Consider the following 24,039-nt stretch of genomic DNA (forward strand, 5'->3'; position numbering starts at 1 on the left):
AAAAACTGGAGGGAAAAGAAAAACCAAACAAACGTTTCTAATACCGTGCATTTTCCTTGCAGGCCAAATGAACACTTGTGCGTGTAAGGGAATCAGTGTCAATATGATACCGAAGAGGATGCCTACCCAGGTGGTAGTATTTGAAAACCGTTGATTGAGTGATGTCTAACAAGGGAACCTCCCAATCGCACCCCCCTCAGATTTAGTTATAAGTTGGCACAGTGGATGGGCCTTGAAAAACTGAACACACATCAATCGAGAAAACAGGAAGACGTTGTGTGCAACTATGAAAAAATAAGCCAAATATACGAACTGAGTAGTCCATGTGCAAGATATACAAAATCAAGGCGAATATGACTTCAGGACCGCCGTGGTCCAGTGGCTAGCGTGGGTAGCTGCGGAGCGAGTGGTTCGTGGCTCGAGTCTTCCCTCAGCTCAAAATTTTACTTTCTTTACTTTCGTTAAGTTATGATCTGTCCGTTCGTTCATTGACGTCTTTGTTCACTGTACTAAATTTAGTGTCTGTGCTTTGCGACCGCACCGCTAAACCGTGCGATTAATAGACGAAAGGACGTGCCTCTCCAATGGGAACCGAAAACATTTGATTACAAGGTCATAGGTCAACCGTATCCTCCACAGGAAAACACGTCTGATATATTCTATACGACACTGGTGACGGCATGTGCGTCACATGACAGGAATATGTTGTCGACTCACCTAACTTTTACACTTGGCGAATGGGTAAAAAGATTCTTCTACCTTGCCCGATTTAGGTTTTCTTGTGGATGTGATAATCACTCCCAAAAAAGTGATGAAAACGTAAGAGTTTGTCACATAAACTGAAGATAAAAAATTAAATTTTTCAGGCGTGGGAAGACTTGAACCTAGGACCTCTTCTTCCATAGCTGCTCTCGCTAACCACAGGACCACGGCGCTCCTTGCCTCACGTTGTCCTTGATGTTTCCTATCTTCGCATGGACTACTCAGTTTGTATATTTTGCTTATTTTTTTCATAGTTCCACACAACTTCTTCCTGTTTTATCGACTGATCTGTGTTCAGTTTTTCAAGGCCTATCCACTGTGCCAACTTATAGCTAAATCTGAGGGGGCAGCGACGGGGAGGTTCCCTTGTAAGTAATATTATCGAAGGATGAATGGCGTCGACTGTGACATGTGTCAATGCAGATTTCGGCCTTGTTCCATGGAAACGTTTACTCTCCCTTGATGATACTGGGTGAATGTACAATCTCTGTAGGGGACTTTCCTGGCACAGTTACAATATTTAACAACAGAGAATGCACCTACAGGAACAGATTTAGTTTAATGACTACCAGCTATGCAATACAGCATGAGTCAGAGTGTCAACAAAGGTGGTAGACATACATCTACCGACTCTACGAGACTTTGTGGACTAATCTACTGGAGTTAGCTCGCCAAACTATTAGACCACTGGAAGAAACCATAACTGAACTCTGCGATGATGGATTGCATCGATGGAGGTCAACGCTTATGATTGATATTACCAGATCTGGACATTGAACTACGATCTTATTTAAGTTTGTTTATATACCCTTCTTTAGGTAAAGAGTAGGATGATTCAGTAGATTCTGGTTCAGTTTCCATTTTCTAGCTCAGTCACTCGTTTTACTCATACATCCACTAGAAAATGAGAACTTATCCAGGACCTTCTGAATCATCAAACTACATTCCACTTTATGGGTCTAACTAACTTAATTTCATTCAAATTACTTAGAAAAATTAATAAAAATTAGTATTTTTTATCACATTCACCAATGTTCAAAATAATTAGTTTTTTCATGCAGAAGGTGAATGTATAGAAGTGAAATTTAATATTTCTTATAAAAGGTGAAAGTAAGAAGATAAATTTTAATGTTCTTTTTATAAAAGCTGAATGTAAGAAAATAAATGAAATGAATTATGGTGAACTTAAGAAATTTATTCTTTACCCAAAATGTTCCTAATCTTTCCATCTTGAGTAGTCATAAAATTTTTATGAACTGGCTGTTGTAAATGTTTTTTGAGAGAAGTCTTAATTTACGGTTCTACCTCATTCATACGGAACTTTAGTTTTAGTTAATATTTTTAGAAATCCTACAAAGTGCAGCTTTTCGATAGCTATCTTTAAGAAATTCATTAATATTACTTTTCTCTAGACAGTCATCACACACCTTCCACTGAGCGTATCCTATAGACAGAGTTTCCAGCCTCTGACCTGCTGTGTGTCAGTGCATCATGGAGATTTGCCTCTGAGTTAACAGAATACTCCATTATTTTGGGCTGCACACAGCATCCACTCTTTGGGATAGGTCTTAAACCCACCTGTGGGATAATGATAAATCGTACAGAAGTGAGTATAGAAAACGTTTTGTCAAATGGCTATCTCATCTCCATCCACTGACGTTTTGATGACTTCGAAAGGTAATGGGCAAAATCCTTCAGTCTACATAGTCAGTTTAGAGGTTTCACAGAGTAAAGAACCTCTAAGATTGTATATATATATTTGGTATTTGAGCGATAAAGTACTATCTAAAAGAACTACTTTCATCAGTTTATTTCGGATGTAAATACATATTTTTCTTCTCATTTTCGTAGTTTATTGGAAGTAATGAAATGCAAGTAACATGTAAATTTTAGTAAGAATACTGAAATATCTTTAAAAAATAATTAATTTGTGTTTAAAGTGAAACACATTCCCGCATTATTTCAATGAATCGTACATCAGCGCTATCTCTGAATGAAGTTAAGGACTGTTTAATATGGAGCGAGAGAATGTTTTTCTGCTAAATACGCGAGAAAATGTTTAGGTAACTTCACTCATCGCGCGACCTTGCTTCCAGTGACGGAAAGTGTTGCAGTATCTTTATCTAGAGGCCACATGGTGAAGATAATCGCAAGTTTAAAACTCTCAGTGCTGTTCATCGATCTCACCAAAATATTAACCGATTTTAAAAATTCCAAACGCTAATACACTCCTGGAAATTGAAATAAGAACACCGTGAATTCATTGTCCCAGGAAGGGGAAACTTTATTGACACATCCTGGGGTCAGATACATCACATGATCACACTGACAGAACCACAGGCACATAGACACAGGCAACAGAGCATGCACAATGTCGGCACTAGTACAGTGTATATCCACCTTTCGCAGCAATGCAGGCTGCTATTCTCCCATGGAGACGATCGTATAGAGATGCTGGATGTAGTCCTGTGGAACGGCTTGCCATGCCATTTCCACCTGGCGCCTCAGTTGGACCAGCGTTCGTGCCGGACGTGCAGACCGCGTGAGACGACGCTTCATCCAGTCCCAAACATGCTCAATGGGGGACAGATCCGGAGATCTTGCTGGCCAGGGTAGTTGACTTACACCTTCTACAGCACGTTGGGTGGCACGGGATACATGCGGACGTGCATTGTCCTGTTGGAACAGCAAGTTCCCTTGCCGGTCTAGGAATGGTAGAACGATGGGTTCGATGACGGATTGGATGTACCGTGCACTATTCAGTGTCCCCTCGACGATCACCAGTGGTGTACGGCCAGTGTAGGAGATCGCTCCCCACACCATGATGCCGGGTGTTGGCCCTGTGTGCCTCGGTCGTATGCAGTCCTGATTGTGGCGCTCACCTGCACGGCGCCAAACACGCATACGACCATCATTGGCACCAAGGCAGAAGCGACTCTCATCGCTGAAGACGACACGTCTCCATTCGTCCCTCCATTCACGCCTGTCGCGACACACTGGAGGCGGGCTGCACGATGTTGGGGCGGGACCGTAGCCCAGCTTCATGGAGACGGTTGCGAATGGTCCTCGCCGATACCCCAGGAGCAACAGTGTCCCTAATTTGCTGGGAAGTGGCGGTGCGGTCCCCTACGGCACTGCGTAGGATCCTACGGTCTTGGCGTGCATCCGTGCGTCGCTGCGGTCCGGTCCCAGGTCGACGGGCACGTGCACCTTCCGCCGACCACTGGCGACAACATCGATGTACTGTGGAGACCTCACGCCCCACGTGTTGAGCAATTCGGCGGTACGTCCACCCGGCCTCCCGCATGCCCACTATACGCCCTCGCTCCAAGTCCGTCAACTGCACATACGGTTCACGTCCACGCTGTCGCGGCATGCTACCAGTGTTAAAGACTGCGATGGAGCTCCGTATGCCACGGCAAACTGGCTGACACTGACGGCGGCGGTGCACAAATGCTGCGCAGCTAGCGCCATTCGACGGCCAACACCGCGGTTCCTGGTGTGTCCGCTGTGCCGTGCGTGTGATCATTGCTTGTACAGCCCTCTCGCAGTGTCCGGAGCAAGTATGGTGGGTCTGACACACCGGTGTCAATGTGTTCTATTTTCCATTTCCAGGAGTGTATAATCTAGACAAAAAGAGCTATTCAGAAAAATTTAAAATTAGATATAATTTTCTAATTGACATACAAAGTGTTGGGTTTTTCTTCTCTTTCTTTTTGAAAATACCTCAGAATGAAATACTAACAAGCCGTACAGATTTTTTTAACTGTTTCTAATTTTTTATTAATTTATAGTTGAAAATTTTCAGTAAGTACTCTGTGTTGTGCATCGTAAGCTACATTTATCTTACCAGGTAGTGCAAATATTAGATCAGTACGATTCTGGAACCTTGTCGGCTATTTGTCAAGTTCAGTCCCTTGTTTCCGATCGGCCCATTCGATGGCGGCAGCAGCTCGCCACGCCGAGTAAACACCTCCCTACACCGTGTAAACGCTACACAGGCGGTTACACAGGCGAACAGAATTTAGTCTTGCCCTCGCTGTTTTACACGGCACAAACGCCAAGACTGCCCCTCCCGACCAGGTCAGTGATACGCTTTTGGCAGGAAAGGACACGTACAATCCGTATGTTTGCAACGGAACAAGCATAAGAATTCAGCCCACTCACGAAACTCTCGTCACAAGGCCGATGTCATTAATGCAGTATACTCCAAGTCTGCAACTAGCAAGCGTGCAGTTTCGTCAGTGATACGTTCAAAACCGTTCAAAAGGCTCTGAGCACTATCCGACTTAACTTATGAGGTCATCAGTCGCCTATAACGTAGAACTAATTATACCTAACTAATCTAAGGACATCACACACATCCATGCCGGATGCAGGATTCGAACCTGTGACCGTAGCAGTGTCGCGGTTCCAAACTCTAACGCCTAGAACCGCACGGCCACTCAGGCCGGCGTCACTGATACGTCAGACAAACTTCATGTTCATTTACTTATTTGTGCGAAACGCGCGAAATTTCAGTTGGAGACCGGATGCCTCTATTACACTGCTAAATCGTCACACATATCAACTATTAGGCTCCCCACGCCTGTCTACAACTAGCACGCAACTAACGAATTATAATGGCCACGACATTCCAGTTCTCGGGACATGTACATTGTCTGCCATATATCGCTTGCATACGCGAACAGTGACTTTTAGAGTGCTACAATCACGTGAGTGTGAGAACATATTTGGTCTTTATTCTTTCGATATGTCTGGCTTTAACATTCAGGACAATGTGTTGTCAATGTCTGCATTCAATGCAAAAGAAAGTGTAGCTATCTTGCTAAAAGATTTCCCGGAACCCTTTCCTGAATATTTACGCAAGGCTAACAATTTTCTACATCTACATCTACATCCACACTCCGCAAGCCACCTGACGGTGTGTGGCGGAAGGTACCTTGAGTACCTCTATCGGTTCTCCCTTCTATTCCAGTCTCGTATTGTTCGTGGAAAGAAGGATAGCCGGTATGCCTCTGTGTGAGCTCTAATCTCTCTGATTTTATCCTCATGGTCTCTTCGCGAGATATACGTAGGAGGGAGCAATATACTGCTTGACTCTTCGGTGAAGGTATGTTCTCGAAACTTTGACAAAAGGATGGGACCTGTCGACCACGTGCCAGACAAAGGATACGTTTCGTGCCAGAGTTGTTTTTCTGGACTGGTTGTAACCTGCCCATACTACATCACACAATGGTCCGAGATGTTTGGGAAGTTCTATCACGTGACCCGCTAAAATCTATTTCGGTTCTAATGTTCAGAATTTCCCAGCACCTACAGACAGGAACTGCCACGCTTGCTTTGTCCAAACCACCCTCACTTCACATGCCCGCGACTCCACGGTGCCACCAGCACGTGTGATGATGGAGCACAAACTACGCTCTCGCCCCATAAACTTTGGAATTCCCTCACTGATAGACAGGAACCGACAAGTTCGAACTGGAATATTTGGTACGGAGTTGGAAACTTCCTTGATGTCAGAACGCGCGATCGACCACTTGGCTCTGTGGGACAAAGAACGCTCTCACTACGTTAACTGATCACTCGATTCTCATTATTCACCCCACATACTCCGATTACCTAATCCAAGATCTTCGCGAAAACACATGCGTACGCGTCAATCATTGCCCCTGTCAATATACGTATCTCCGCAAGTCAGTTTAACACGAAGCACTCAAATCAAACAAAAAAATAACAAGTCAATATCACGCCCACATGCGGGACCCATCACACGCTCCTAGCAAACTTCGTAACTCACATACCAATCAACTCAGTCAAATTCTATATGCTCCCACAAATACTTAACCTCCCCTATATTCATTCAAAATAAATTCGCTCCCTACCATAAACTCCTCGCCAATAAAAAAATAGCTGACAATATTCATCTCCAAAAACATTTCCTTCCGCGCCATTCTTATTACCATCAACCTCGAACTACGCCTATATAACATACTTTTAAATAATAATCATAACCATAATAATAAATCACTCATCCTAAATCACACATAATCGTCTCACTATCATCCTGTCCCTAATCTAAATAAGATCTTCACTGATACTATGAAATATTTGTCTATAATTTCATAAATTATAAAATGCTCAGCCCTCCACCATGTCCTGGAACTTTCTGACTAGTTCAGCTTTCACCTGCTAGGGGCGCTAGTGAACTCATTCACCACCCCCACAGAATTCTCAACAGCCATTCGTTCATCCTAAGATCATGTGATACTGCGTCATCATACTTATATAAGGAGTCACCCCCCGGTGATCTTTCTCACTCGTCACTTGCCTTCCGTATCGTGCGTTTGTGTGTCTGCCTTGTTGCTTGTTGCTGTTAAAATGAAGAGATTCAACAACCAGGAGTCTGCTGCTGCGAAGAGACTTAGACTCCACGATTCACCAGTACCGGTTTATTTTTCATTATCATTTTTCCTTTACATCTTACATATTCCGGTTATTAATTATATATCTCATTGTTATAGCTGAACTTGTGGACTTTATCCTTGAGTCTGAGGAGCGAGCAGGTGGCGTCAATCAGCCTTGTCCTGAACAAGTTCCATTACATCTACATCTACATCTACATCCATACTCCGCAAGCCACCTGACGGTGTGTGGCGGAGGGTGCCCTGAGTACCTCTATCGGTTATCCCTTCTATTCCAGTCTCGTATTGTTCGTGGAAAGAAGGATTGTCGGTATGCTTCTGTGTGGGCTCTAATCTCTCTGATTTTATCCTCATGGTCTCTTCGCGAGGGAGCAATATACTGCTTGACTCTTCGGTGAAGGTATGTTCTCGAAACTTTAACAAAAGCCCGTACCGAGCTACTGAGCGTCTCTCCTGCAGAGTCTTCCAATGGAGTTTATCTATCATCTCCGTAACGCTTTCGCGATTACTAAATGATCCTGTAACGAAGCGCGCTGCTCTCCGTTGGATCTTCTCTATCTCTTCTGTCAACCCTATCTGGTACGGATCCCACACTGCTGAGCAGTATTCAAGCAGTGGGCGAACAAGCGTACTGTAACCTACGTCCTTTGTTTTCGGATTGCGTTTCCTTAGCATTCTTCCAATGAATCTCAGTCTGGCATCTGCTTTACCGACGATCAACTTTATATGATCATTCCATTTTAAATCACTCCTAATGCGTACTCCCAGATAATTTATGGAATTAACTGCTTCCAGTTGCTGACTTGCTATTTTGTAGCTAAATGATAAGGGATCTATCTTTCTATGTATTCGCAGCACATTACACTTGTCTACACTGAGATTCAATTGCCATTCCCTGCACCATGCGTCAATTCGCTGCAGATCCTCCTGCATTTCAGTACAATTTTCCATTGTTACAACCTCTCGATACACCACACCATCATCTGTAAAAAGCCTCAGTGAACTTCCGATGTCATCCACCAGGTCATTTATGTATATTGTGAATAGCAACGGTCCTCGGAAGACTTCTCTCCATTGAGAATGACATGCTGCGTCCTGTTATCTAGGAACTCCTCAGTCCAATCACACAATTGTTCTGATAGTCCATATGCTCTTACTTTGTTCATTTGCACATATTACTCTGAAAGACAATGCTCAGGCGAAATTTTGCCGCACCCGTATTGTTCCTATTGCATTACGGGAGAAAGTCGTTGCTGAACTTAAAGGATTGCGAGATAGCGCAGTTATTGCGCCCATATCAGCTAGTCAGTGGGCAAGTCCACGGGTTTTGCTCTGCAAACCTTTAGGTCGCATTCATCTCTGTGTTGATTTTAACTCTACCGTCAACCCACAATTAGTCATTGATGCTTATCCATTGGCACGCCCGTAGGATCTTATGGGTATATTAGGCGCACGACCCTACTTTTCAAAAATTGAACTGCGCGACGCGTATCTACAAATACCGCTCGTTTGAAGAATCTCAAAAAGTGTGTGTACTTCTTTAAATATTTGCGTTTGCCTTTTGGCTTCCGCACCCACCATATTCCAACGGTATTTGAACGATATTGTAGTATCAGGTCATACACCTGAAGAACAGATTGGTAATTTACATGCTCTGTTTCGTGTGTTATCTGAAACAGGACTAACGTGCACACTGGACAAGTGTGATTTTTTTTTAAACTTGAGTTGCAGTATCTTGATCATGTCATAAACAGTCAACGTCTACATTCTCTTCAGTCGCATTTGTTAGCCACATGCGACTTGCCAGTTCCTCTCAATATCACAGAATTGCTGTCAGTCTTGGGGAAAATTAACTATTATATTCGATTCATACCGAATACTGCACAAATCGCAGCTCCATGGTATCGCTTACGTCGCAAGAATGTCACCTTTGTTTGGGCAATTGAGAACAAAGTAGCTTTTAAAAAAACTTAAAGATGCATTGCTCAGTGCCGGCCTGGGTGGCCGAGCGGTTCTAGGTGCTACACTCTGGAACTGCGCGACCGCTACGGTCACAGGTTCGAATCCTGCCTCGGGCATGAGTGTGTGTGATGTCCATAGGTTAGTTAGGTTTAAGTAGTTCTAAGTTCTAGGGGACAGATGACCTCAGAATTTAAGTCCCATAGCGCTCAGAGCCATTTGAACCACTTTTTTGCATTGCTCAGTGATCGATGCTTAGTTCACTTTCATCCTGGAAAACCAGTTGTATTGCAAGGTGACACTTCCTCTTACGGAATCGGTGTAGTGCTTTCGTACAGAACTGTGATAAAGACAGACCTATTGCTTTCACATGAAAAGTGTTGTCCAAAGCTCAGTGTCTCTATTCACAAACTGAAAGAGGCATTGGCTATTGTGTACGGTGTCAGAAAATTCCGCCACTATTTCAATGGCAGAAAATTCTACTTAGTACCGGACCACAAGCCTTTGCAGTCCTTGTTTCATCCGACGAAACAGGTTCCTGTACGAACTGCACAAAAATTACAAAGATGGAATTTGTTATTCTCTCAATACCAGTACCAGATTGTGTATCGGCCGACACCTACATCTGCATCTACATCTGCATGATTACTCTGCTATTCACAATAAAGTGCCTGGCAGAGGGTTCAATGAACCACCTTCAAGCTGTCTCTTCAAAATGGTTCAAATGGCTCTGAACACTATGGGACTTAACTACTGAGGTCATCAGTCACCTAGAACTTAGAACTACTTAAACCTAACTAACCTAAGGACATCACACACATCCATGCCCGAGGCAGAATTCGAACCTGCGACCGTAGCGGTCACGCGGTTCCAAACTGACGCGCTTAGAACCGCACGGCAACACCGGCCGGCTCAAGCTGTCTCTCTACCGTTCCACTCTCTAACGGCGCGCAGGATAAAAGAACACTTAAATTTTTCTGTGCGACCCTGATTTCTCTTATTTTATCGTGATGATCATTTCTCTATATGTAGGTGGGTGCCGACGGAATGTTTTCGCTATCGGAATAGAAAACTGGTGATTGTAATTGCATGAGAAGATCCCGTCCCAACGAAAAACGCCTTTGTTTTAATTATCGCCACTCCAATTCACGTATCATGTCTGTGGCACTATCTCCCCTATTTCGCGATAATACAATACGAGCTGCCTTCTTTGAACATTTTCGATGTCATGTTTCAGTCCCACCTGATGAGGATCCCACACCACACAGCAGTACTCCAGAATAGGGAGGACAAGCGTGGTTTAAGCAGTCTCTTTAATAGATCTGTTGCACCTTGTAAGTGTTCTGCCAACGAATCGCACTCTTTGGTTTGCTCTACCCACATGGTAATGTGGACGTACATTCACGTCTCGCGATTGGACCTAATACAGACTTTGACGCTTTTGCTGCATCTTGTTGTCACATCGATGCTCAGGGTACTGAATTTCTTCAGTCTTTTCCGCTGAACTATAAGAAAATTGCACAGGCCACAGAAGCTGATCCCGCTTTGAACATTTTTCTCAATTACATTCGAACATATTGGTCTCACTCATTGAATAGCATAAAGAACTCTCTAGTGCGCCGATACTTTTCATGTCGGCATAGCCTCGCTGTACAAAAATGTGTAATTCTTGTACGAAATGACAGTGGACGCTCCCATGTGTTGATCCCCATAGCTTTGCAAAAATAAGTGTTGCAGTTACTTCATCAAGGACACTGGGGGATTGTTCGTACGAAACAGCGCATCGATACTGTACATGGCAGGGCATGGATGCCCAAACAGAACAGATAACGTCACAGTGTCATGCATGTGCTGAAAGTCCCTTTGCTATGCCCATGAACTCGACAACGTCCCGTAGCAAAATTCAGGTGTTGTCCTCAATTTTTTGCCTAGAAAACTTACCTGAAGTAACTGTCAGACCACGGACCTCAGTTCACGTGACATGAATTTCTATCATTCAGTGAATGCAATGGCATATGGCATCTAACTAGTGCACCGTTCCATCCATAGTCAAACGGCGAAGTGGAATGTTTTCACAGGACATTCAAGCAGCAGATGGCCAAACTTCGTTCCACGCACACGAGGGACCAAGCCTTGCAACTGTTCCTCGCCTCGTATCTTTCACACCCACGAGATGGACCATCGCCGGCGGAAATGCTTCACGGCCGCCGCCATCGCACACTGCTCTACCTGCTCCACTCTCCTCAGCATCCAGCGCCGCAGGAAAGTCGCAAGTATCGTTTCGCGCCGCATGATATTGTCTTTCCAGGGTTTTTAGTGACATCAGACGGTGGGCGCGGTGCGAGATCGTCGACTTGGCGCTTGCATGTATCTTGTTTCAGGTCCAGATGGCTTCGCCAGTGGGTGTCATTCCGACACCGCGGGACGACCCCATTGGCACGGAACCTTGACCTCCTCCACCTCCTCACGTCCTGTCGGTGTAGCTGGACCCGCCCACACCGCAGCAGTCGCCGCCTTGACCTGGTTCATGGCAGCAGGAGGTGGACGCGTACGCTTCTGGTCGTTTTCTGGGGGGCGTTTCCACCACCGGTCCATCACAGCGTCCACACCCCTGCATTCCCCGCTGTGGTCGCACTCCGTACACGAAGACGGTCCGTCGCTTTGTGGTCGCAGTGAAGGGGGGAGGGGGGGGGGAGTGTTCTGGCGTAACCACAAGCGCCGGAATGATGTTGAAAGCATGATCAGAGAAGGCGAAGGGGAAATATTGGCCAATGGTGCGCGGAATTGGACCGCGCCGCGCCAAGAACGACACCTAGAGGACGTGAATATAAACACCGCTTCTGCTAGCCTCAGCCGCTCAGATCGGCCCGAGTCTGCTGCGATGTCAGATTGTCGTGATCCGTATCAAGTGTTTCCTCGGACTCGGTGTATAGCAAGAAATGTACTGTTTTCATGTCGCCTCTCGCTAGCGACATTTGCTGTAGTAAAGTTATGGATTGTCAATTTGTTTTCTAGAAATGAAACTATTAATGTTATTTTTTTGAATTGTTGTATAGCCTTCCGAGAACGCAACGTCCTCCAGGCACCCTGTAAGCAACGACTGGGCAAGAGCCCACAATTATAAGACTGCTTTAGAGACCTTGTGCAGATTGAGTATAAACCCACTTGGGTGTGATTTGCATAACATCGTGATTCTGCCCCCTAACCTGCATATCAGATAAGGATCCCACGATAGCAAACTTGCAGCTTATTTCCATCATACACTACCGCGTGATCCGCAAATAGCCGCTGGTTGCTGCTCACACTAACTTGCAGGTCATTTGCCGGCCGAAGTGGCCGTGCGGTTAAAGGCGCTGCAGTCTGGAACCGCAAGATCGCTACGGTCGCAGGTTCGAATCCTGCCTCGGGCATGGATGTTTGTGATGTCCTTAGGTTAGTTAGGTTTAACTAGTTCTAAGTTCTAGGGGACTAATGACCTCAGCAGTTGAGTCCCATAGTGCTCAGAGCCATTTGAACCATTTTTTTGCAGGTCATTTGTAAATATAGAGAACACGAGTGACAAAGTCTCTGCGGCACTCCTGACGATACTGTTGTCTCTGATAAACCCTCGCAATCAGAACCGCGCACTGGGTCCAATTACCTATGAAGTACCTTGGTTGGTAGCGGGCGGTGTGTCACAGTGTCGAAATGTAGGCAGACGTAATCCAGCTGAAATTTTCGACGAAAGTAATAGTAGCTGCTGAAACATTTGCCGTTAGATAAGGGTCCCCAAGCGAAGGTAAAAAGGATAAATGGCGGCGAGAAGACAGCGAAGTCCGACTCTGCAATCCCGACACCGAGTCCGCTGGGAACTTGGCTGCGAGTTGAGCGCCTCAGCCATCTGACAGCGGCGCTACTGACGCACCTTATCTCGCTTCCCGTCCGAAAGCAGGCGGGCGGTCAGGGTTGAAGGATAGTAATGGGGCAGGAAGTGGGGAGAGGGGGGGGGGAGGCTGGATCAGGGGCCGAGGCGTCAGGTGGCGACGCGCTCCGCGATAGCGCTGAGCGGTGGCCGCCCAGATAGCGTCGCGACGCCCAGGTGATTTGTGGTCGCTGCTTCCTGTCTGTCCCGGGGAACACGGAGCCAGCCCGTGTCGCACACGCTGCAAAGTAAACCATCACGCTGACACATAGCGCCTTTTACTCTAGCATGTGGATTCCGCAGCACTGACGATCACTATGTTCCTCTCTGCGCTAAAATATAAGCTAATGATTGCACATCCACACCTACGACGACATCTTACTCCACAAGCCAACTTACGGTATGTGGTGGAGTCTACTTACGGCACCACCAAATGTGAGCCCCTTTCCTATTCTCTCTCGAACAGCGTATGGGAAGAATTACTATCGGCAAACCGCCGTATTAACTCTAAGTTTCTCTGATTTACTCGTTGTGGACATTTCGCGAGACATATGTGGTGAGTAAAATTTTACCCAACACTCCACGGAACATACTCTTTTGGATTTGTAAATAGTAAATATCTCCATGATGCACTACGCTATACACTGCAACTGCAGTTTGTTGAGACCGAATAAACGATCCCGTTACAAAACGTATCACACTTCTTTTGATCTTACCTCTCTCCTCTACTAATGCAGCCTCCTAAGGGTCCCAGAATGATTAATTGACAAAAAAATTCTTAGACACTTCTTTCGTTGTTTTACAGAAGCGCGACATTTAGCGTGGACTTCAATGCGATGTAATTTTGACAGATTCAGTAACGGCATTAGGTCTCGAAACCTAGCAGAAAAACGAATAAAATTCTATTCGTATGCAAAGCATACCAGCCACAAGCACAGTCAGTAACTTCACTATGCAATAGCAGTGGTGATTTTACCGATGACAACGCAACTAAAGAGGAGTTGCTGAACGCGATTTTTCTAAATTCCTTCACCAAAAAGATACAGTAAATATTCCAGAATTTGGATAAGGAACAGTCGCCAACGTGATAAATTTGGAAGTAGATACCATCGGTTTAGAGGGAGACCAAGAGATGAATACACTAAGCAGATTCAAAAGGATGTAGGTTGCATTAGGTACTGGGAGATGAAAAAGCTTGCACAGGATAGAGTAGCATAGAGATCTGCATAAAATTCTATTCGTCTGTGTAGTGAAGCAACTTAAGTCACTCAGAAATGGTAAGTTTTCGGTAGAGATAGTACACCAGTTAGATTCCTTCCAGAGTTTTCTCATAAAATAGTTCCATTTTTGGCACTCGCTGGACGAAAGATCTGTACATATAAACTGGAAAGTTGCACGCTTTACATCAATCAGCAAAAAGGAAATGGAACTACTCCGCATAATAAAAAACCAATACCTTTGACATCGATTCTAGTAGGATTTAACGAACACTGCGTTCCACCATTATGAAACAACTCGAATAAAACGATCTATTGACACTTAAACAGCAGGAATGCAGATAACATCGATCGTGTGAAATACAACTGCCTTTTCATTCACACGAAGCGATGAGTGCTAACGACATGAGATTTGAAGTTCATTCGACTTTCCTAGATTTCCAAAAGGCTTTTCATTCAGTTGCTCACAGGCGCCTTCTTGTTAAATTTCGTGCGTAGGGGGTATCGTCTCAGTTGTGCGACTGAATTTGACACTTGTTTTCTTATAGGTCACAGTTCATACTAAATGAAGTCGTAAGAAAATCAAAGCGAATTGAAAAATTGCTTATGTAGGATATCTGAATAATGTTGAGAGTGGCAGCTGCTCGTAAATAATAAGTCTGAGGTCCCACACATTGGCAATAAAAATATTCTTATGCCTACACAAATGTAAACATTGTCGATTGAACAAAATACCTCGACATAAAAATTGCGTATAACTTAATTAAGATCCATCACATAAGAAATGTTGTAGGGAAGGCGAACCGAAGAATGCGTTTTATTGGCAGAACACTAAGAAGACGTAACGAATCTATTGTCGAGACTGTCTACACTACACTTGTCCGTCTTCTGGAATACTGTTGCGAAGTATGGTATTCTTACCTCTGAAGATTGGCAGACGACATCGAAAGAGCTGAAAGAAAGGACGGTTGTTACGTATCAACGCGAAATACGGGGCAGAATTTCACTGATGTGATAGCGAGTTGGGATGGTAATCACTAAGACATCTGCGTTCCCCGTTGCAGAGATATCTCTTCACGAGATTTCAATTGGCAACTTTCTTCTCCGATTGCGACAATATTTTTTGACTCCTATCCACATAAGAAGACATGATTTTCGTAATAAAATAAGAGAAATCGGAGCTCCCAAGGGAAGAGAAATAGTCTTAAACTGTCAAGAACGAATTTGCGCTGATATGAGACTTCCAGGGGGATAAAAACCGTATGCACAAACGGGACTCGAACGCAGCATCTTTGCGTATCGGGGGTATGGTCTCCGGCAACTGAGCTCCCCGGGCGTGACTCAGAATCCGTCCTCATAGTCTTACTTCCGCCAGTACCTCATCTCCAATCTCCAAGCATGCACCTGAGCCATGTCTCCTCAACATCCTTTCGTCCAGCATTGCTAATCCTGCAGTTTCGCAGGGGAGCTTCCATGAAATTTGGAAGGTAGGAAATGAGGTAAAGGCGGAAGTAACGCTGTGAGTCGTTCTCGTTAGGTCAGTCGGTAGAGCACTTTCCCCCGAAACGCAAAGGCCGTGGCACTGAGGGCAGATTTAATCTACCGGATAGTTTCAGTCTGAAAGTGGTTCTCTGTACCTTCTGTGAAGCACTTTATTGTAAATTGCAAGGTAATCATGTAAATGTACATAGATGATTTAGAAATGTTCAAATGTGTGTGAATTGCGAAGGGACCCGACTGCTAAGGTTATTGGTCCCTGGACCTAAACACTAATTATACTAACTTAAAGTAACTTATACTAAGAACACCACACACACCCATGCCCCAGGGAGGTGCCGCGCAGTCCATGACATGACACCTCAAACCGCGTGGCCACTCAGCGCGACGATGAATAAGATTTCCTTAACTCTCTTCTCGTGAATCTCATCCTAACATGCACTTTTCGGACAACTTATTTTACTCCAGTCACTCAGATATGTGATGGTTACTATTTCCAGTGATCTATCACCAATAGTGTAATCGCTCAATAGTGGATTTCCTCATCTATTTATATGCAGCATTTTTCATTTATTTACGTTCAGGGTCAACTGCCAGTCTGCGCCCAATCACGCTGCATTGTTTGGTGTTGCTGCTTTCTGATAGACAACCTCAAAAGCCACATACATCTTCCGTCGTTATACAGAAGATCATTTACATACGAATTTTAAAATGCAATGGTCATATCACAGCACCTTCAGGTACTCCTGAATTTGCCTTTACATCTGTCGACCTCGCTACTTTAACAGCGAAGTGTTTGTTCCTGCCTGCAAGGACGTCCTGTATACTGTCACAAATCTGGTCCGATGGTCGGGTACCGCTTTTTTTCACTAAATGGTAGAGCGAAACTATATCAAAAGCCATCTCAAAGTCAAGAAACGTGGATAAACGTGGACATCGAAGTCTACGATTCTCCGAGTCTCAAGGACGAATAAAACAAGATGAGTTTCGCAAGATTTCTATTTGTAGAATCGATGGTGAAGTATATCCGCTTTCTAATAATATGCGAACATGAAACGTGTTCCATAATTCTACAAGAGATTGACATCAGCGATATAAGTCTATAATAATGTGCATCTGTCCCACGACACCTTTTGAAAACGAGGAGACCTGGGATATTATCCACTCAGTAGGTACCCTCCGTTGCTCCAGTAATCTACTTTAACATACTGGTAGATGGAGAGTGTAGACGCTTTTCCACAATTACAGATTGTAATTAGCATCCTATTCCGCCATTACTTATCTAAATACCTGCTATTTAGGCATTGGTGAGGTATTTGAAAAGGGAAATCGTATTAAGACCTTCCACGGTGAAACAGTTTCAGAAGATCGAATTCAGCATTTCGGCCTTTTCTGTGACAGCTTTCGTTTCGGTGACAGCACGGTCACTGTGCGACTGAATACGCAATTTGTGACAAGAATGCTATACCGGCACTAAGAAGTACAGCCGAAGAGCAGGGCTTGTTTAAGGTTGTTCGGAGGCTATAGTACTAACCACGTTTTCATATATTCGTTAACATTATTTTACTTCTATATACAAAGTTGTTGATGTGGTCTTCAGTCCAGAGACTGGTTTGATAAAGCTCTCCATGCTACACTATCCTGTGCAGGCTTCTTCATCTCCGCGTAAAAACTGCAACCTATATCCCTCTGAATCTGTTTATCGTATTCATGCCTTGGTCTCCTCTACGATTTTTACCCCATGCGCTTCCTTCCAATACTAAATTGATGATCCCTTGATGCTTCAGAACGTGTTCTACTAAGCGATTCCTTCTTCTAGTCAAGTTTTGCCACAAATTCCTCTTCTTCCCAATCTTATTCAGTACTTCCTCATTAGCTGCGTGATCTACCCATTCTTCCATTTCCACTATATTACCCTCAAGTACATCTCCTTTGTACAAACACTATATACTCCTTCCACCAGACTGGTTTTCCATCTGAGTTCTTGATATTCATATAAGTGGTTCTCTTTTCCCCAAATGTCTCTTTAATTTTCCTGTAGGCAGTACCCATCTCACCCCTAGTGATACATGCCTCTACATCCTTACATTTGTCCTGTAGCCATCCCTGCTTAGCAATTTTTCACTTCCTATCGATCTCACCTTTGAGACGATTGTATTCCTTTTTGCCTGCTTCATTTACTGCATTTTTGTATTTTCTCCTTTCATCAATTAAATTCAATATCTCTTCTGTTACCCAAGGATTTCTACTAGCCCTCGTCTTGTTACCTACTTTGTCCTCTTCTGCCTTCACTATTTCGTCTCTCAAAGCTACGCATTCTTCTTCTACTGCATTTATTTCCCCCGTTCTTGTCAATCGCTCCTTATTACTCTCTCTGAAACTATATACAGCCTCTGGTTCTTTCATTTTATCCAGGTCCCATCTCCTTAAATTCACACCTTTTTGCAGTTTCTTCAGTTTTAATCTACAGTTCATACCCAATAGACTGTGGTCACAGTCCACATATGCCCCTGGAAATGTCTTACAATTTAAAACCTGGTTCCTAAAACTCTGTCTTATGATTATATTATCAGTCTGAAACCTTCCAGTGCCTCCAGGCCTCTTACAAGGATATAACCTTCTTTCGTGAGTCTTAAATCAAGTGTTATCTATGATTATGTTGTGCTCTGTGTAAAAGTCTACCAGGCGGCTTCCTCTTTCATTCCATACCTTCATTCCATATTGACTTACTACGTTTCCTCCTCTTCCTTTTCCTACTATCGAATACCAGTCCCCCATGATTATTAAATTTTCGTCTCGCTTCATTATCTGAATTATTTCTATTACCTCATCATACATTTATTCAATGTCTTCGTTATCTACGGAGCTAGCTGGCATATAAACGTGTTCTACTGTGGTAGGTGTGGGCTTCGAGTCTATCTGTGCCACAATAATGCGTTCACTATGCTGTTAGTAGTAGCTTATCCACGCTCGCACTTTTCTATTCATTATTGAACCTACTCCAGCATTACCTCTATTTGATTTTGTGTTTATAAACCCGTATTCACCAGACCAGAAGTCTTGTTCTTCTTGTCACTGAACTTCAGTAATTCCCACTGTATCTAGCTTCAACCTATCCATTTCCCTTTTTAAATTTTCTAACCTACCTGTCCGATTAATGGATCTGACATACCACGCTCCAATCCGTATAGCGCCAGTTTCTTTTCTCCTGATAACGACGTCCTCCTGAGCAGTCCCCACTCGGAGATTCGAATGTGGGGCTATTTTACTTCCAGAATATTTTGTCCAAGAGGACGCCATCATCATTTAACCACACAGTAAAGCTGCAGGCCCCCGGGAAAAATTATGGCTGTAGTTTCCCTTGCTTTCAGCCATACGCAGTGCCAGGACAACAAGGCCGTTTTGGTTAATGTCACAAGGCCAGATCAGTCAATCATCCAGACTGTTGCCCCGGCAACTACTGAAAAGGCTGCTGCTCCTCTTCAGGAACCACACGTTTCTCTGGCCTGTCAACAGATACCCCTCCGTTGTGGTTGCACCTATGGTACGGCTATCTGTATTGCTGAGGCACGCAAGCCTCCCCACCAACTGCAAGGTCCATGGTTCATGGGAGGAGGTAAAGATAGGAAATAAAGTTTTCTTTGAGTTATTTCAGCACTGACAGAGTGAGTTTCTAACCATTATCTGACTAGCGTAATAACGAATACACTAGTGCACCCACTTAATACATTCATCGCTTTTCGCTTTTATAACTACATTCGCACATGAAGTCAAATCCGCTTTTCAGACAAGTAGGGAGTTAGAAGTCTCCATGTGTTTTGTATTTCTACCCACCAAGGGCAGCCTCAATCGCTGAGGTAGTTGTGCACTATAGTGTAAAGACTGTCAGACTGCGGTGGCGGGCGCGGTCTCGATTCCACGCTGGGGCGTCACGCAGCGGTTGCTGATTCCATCTAGGCGCTGGTTGATGGACTGGATAAGTATTTCTACATCAGTTACGCTTTGCGTAAACAAGAAGGTATTGCAAAACACATTCTTATTACATCACTGACACTCAAAGAGCTCCCAACTCTAACACATCCAGCTGTACATTGCATCATCAGCTATCCTCTTGGCGCCGGCCGCGGTGGTCTAGCGGTCCTAGGCGCTCAGTCCGGAACCGCGCGACTGCTACGGTCGCAGGTTTGAATCCTGCCTTGGGCATGGATGTGTGTGATGTCCTTAGGTTAGTTAGGTTTAAGTAGTTCTAAGTTCTAGGGGACTGATGACCACAGATGTTAAGTCCCATAGTGCTCACAGCCATTTTTGAACTATCCTCTTGGCGAAAAGCACGCACAATGAAATTTATATCTTGTAAAAAAGGAAATGTAGAGAGAGAGAGAGAGAGAGAGGGAGAGAGAGAGGGAGAAGAACATGGTAGATTATACAATTCGTGCCATATGTGTCTTAAGAAATTCATTCCTCTGTAATGCTACTACCATTTTGTGGGCATGTTTGTGAGGACATGTGCAAGAGTATAGCAGAAGCCGCTGGAAGCTGGCGAGCGCAGTGTGTTGCCATTTGGGTTATACATCCGAGCTGCTGAATTATTGCGATAAACAAATAACATTGGTGAAACCTGTGACCACAGTAGTAATGAGAAGTCCTTGCAGTACAGGCAAAGGGATTTCTCCACCAGCAGGTTTCAGCGCTGTTGACAAGCACCAAGAGGAAGCGGCACATTGACATAGCAGATACCTTGCTACCTTGTATAAAACTCTATCGTCTTTGTAGCAGTTCTACTGAAACGTGGGCGGCTTAGCCAGTCAAGGAGACGACTAAGAGTCGCCAGCAGCAGTAACGAATTCGGGTCTCTGTTTCGGCTCCAGTTTCCTGCACTAAGTCCACCCTCAGAATTTACTGCATGGGTGCAACAGTCTTTCCTGGACCACTCTCGCTGCAAGCTGGATTCTTGGCCGCGTGGAGTGACCGAGCGGTCTAGGGCGCGATGTCACAGTCTGCGCGGCCCCTCCCGCCGGAGGTTGGAGTGCTTCCTCGGGCATGGGTGTGTGTGTGTTGTTCTTAGCATAAGTTAGTTTCAGTAGTGTGTAAGAGTAGGGGCCGATGACCTTAGCAGTTTGGTCCCTTATAAATTCACACACCTTTGAACATCTGGATTCTTGCGCAAGGCGCAGCGGGTCGTATTCCGTACACGATATCCGTCGTCCACCATCGAAGTGGGCGCAGCGTACCAACAGCTGCTGGGTCGCAGTCATTCACAGCAGAGTCGGCCACAGCACCAACATCCCCAATCTGCCAAGCACTGAGCACAAGCGTCAGCAGAGCTGGACGCGCGATTTGCAGCGAGCAGGCAGGACGCGGACTGTCAGATGGTGGAGCACACAGTTCTTTCCACGTGGAGGGCAGGCTTGGCTGCTGCCCCACACCGTAGCGAGCTGAAATTAGAGCGCAGGTTCTCACAGCCCCACCTCTCTGGGCCTTCTATTCTGTTTCAACCCTCCACCACCTGCCATCTCGACATCGTAGCAACCTCTCCATCCCCGGCTACGACCAAGCCTCCCTCGATGCAATTTCATATTTTCCGCTTCCTCTCTTTCTGAAATTAACTATTAAAAAAGATGTTAGTCAAATTTCCACGTCCTCCTTATGGAAAGTTATAACTGCAATTGTCATAACAGACTGTTCATCATTGACGTACATACGTAAACTTTAGGGAAATATATGAACTTTATTCACAGTTACAAACATGGGCAAACATCAGCTGGATAATGGAATAACTACAGTGAAAATTTGTGCCTGACCGGGACTCTAACACAGATTTCTCATTTATCGGAAGCAGCCCCCTTACCATTAGGCTAGCCGAGGAGGACACACGGCTCGACCCGAACTTCCATATCTCGCCAATCACGTGCCTACAACCTGCACTCCTACATTCATTATGTACACTTCTGGTTATTAAAATTGCTACACCACAAAGACGACGTGATACAGAAGCGAAATTTAACAGAAAGAAGATGCTGTGATATGCAAACGATTAGCTTTTCAGACCATTCACAAAAGGTTGGCGCCGTTGGCGACACCTACAACGTGCTGACATGAGGAAAGTTTCCAACCGATTTCTCGTACACAAAGAGCAGTTGACCGGTGTTGCCTGGTGAAACGTTGTTGTGATGCCTCGTGTAAGGAGGGGAAATGCGTACCATCACGTTTCCGACTTTGATAAAGGTCGGATTGTAACCTATCGCGATTGCGGTTTATCGTATCGCGACATTGCTGCTCGCATTGGTCGAGATCCAATGACTGTTAGCAGAATATGGAATCGATGGGTTCATGAGGGTAATACGGAACGCCGTGCGGGATCCCAAAGGCCTCGTATCAGTAGCAGTCGAGATGACAGGCATCTTATCCGCATGGCTGTAATGGATCGTGCAGCCACGACTCAACCCCTGAGTCAACAGATGGGGACGAACAGTTCGACGACGTTTGCAGCAGCATGGACTATCGGCTCTGAGACCATGGCTGCGGTTACCCTTGACGCTGCATCACAGACAGGAGCGCCTGCGATGGTGTACTCAACGACGAACCTGGGTGTACGAATGGCAAAACGTCATTTTTTCGGATGAATCCAGGTTCTGTTTACAGCAACATTATGGTCGCACCCGTGTTTGGCGACATCGCGGTGAACGCACTTTGGAAGCTTGTATTCATCTTCGCCATACTGGCGTATCACCCGGCGTAATGGTATGGGTTGCCATTGGTTACACATCTCGGTCACCTCTTGTTCGTATTGACGACACTTTGAACAGTGGACGTCACATTTCAGATGTGTTACGACCCGTGGCTCTACCCTTCATTCGATCCCTGCTTAACGCTACATTTCAGCAGGATAATGCACGACCGCATGTTGCAGGTCCTGTACGGGCCTTTCTGGATACAGAAAATGTTCGACTGCTGCCCTGGCCAGCACATTCCCCAGATCTCTCACCAACTGAAAACGTCTGGTCATTGGTGGCCGAGCAACTGGCTCGTCACAATACGCCAGTCACTACTCTTGACGAACTGTGGTATCGTGTTGAAGCTGCATGGGCAGCTCTGTTTGACTCAATGCCCAGGCGTATCAAGGCCGCTATTACGGCCAGAGGTGGTAATTCTGGGTACTGACTTCTCAGGATCTATGCACCCAAATTGCGTGAAAATGTTATCACATGTCAGATCTAGTACAATATATTTGTCCAATGAATACCCGTTTATCATCTGCATTTCTTCTTGGTGTAGCAATTTTAATGGCCAGTAGTGTATATTGCCGAACAGAGGGAGATATTTTAATTAAAGCCGTTTTAGCGGTCTTCGAACAAATACGTTGCTACAATACCTGTGTTCTTGAGAACAACGATGCAATGTTCCTTGTAACATGTATGAGTGCATGCATTCGTCACGGAAGTGTCGACATCGCTGTCGGGTGAAAATCGTGTGAAATCAGCAACGTCTCTCTGTTTCCAGAATGAGATTTTCACTCTGCAGCGGAGTGTGCGCTGATATGAAACTTCCTGGCAGATTAAAACTGTGTACCCGACCGAGACTCGAACATTCTGGAAACATCCCCCAGGCTGTGGCTAAGCCATGTCTCCACAATATCCATTCTTTCAGGAGTGCTAGTTCTCCAAGGTTCGCAGGAAAGCTTCTGTAAAGTTTGGAAGGTAGGTGACGAGATACTGGCAGAAGTAAATCTGTGAGGACCGGGCGTGAGTCGTGCTTCGGTAGCTCAGATGGTAGAGCACTTGCCCGCGAAAGGCAAAGGTCCCGAGTTCGAGTCTCGGTCGGGCACACAGTTTTAATCTGCCAGGAAGTTTCAACGTTTCTCTGTGTTGTGTGTTTTAGGCACTAAGACAGCGATTGTAATTCAAACTAACAGATATCCAATCAGTTGGAGGAAGCAAACTCGGCTAAGCGAATCCATCTCACATCAGGACTGCGGATTTCGTGGTGAGTGCCCATTTCCAGCTACGGACAGTGATTTTGATGCTCAAGTTCTGTGTCTGTTGGAAACTTGGTAATCTTTCTAGTTTGCAAGTGATTTTCCTGTGGCTGGCCTGATACGCTGTGGGGCATGTAGGCACTCGTTTATTTCCGTACTGGGCTGTTTCTAGCCGTGTGAGCACTCTTCGCCTCATGTGACGAACATGGACTAATCATTAATTTTACTGTTAACAATTTCGACATTTTGTTTGCATACTGCTGAGTGGGGTGGCTTGTTAGTGTCGGTGCAAGCTCTACATTT

The sequence above is a fragment of the Schistocerca nitens genome, chromosome 3, assembly GCF_023898315.1.
Source record: "Schistocerca nitens isolate TAMUIC-IGC-003100 chromosome 3, iqSchNite1.1, whole genome shotgun sequence".
Classification (NCBI taxonomy): domain Eukaryota; kingdom Metazoa; phylum Arthropoda; class Insecta; order Orthoptera; family Acrididae; genus Schistocerca; species Schistocerca nitens.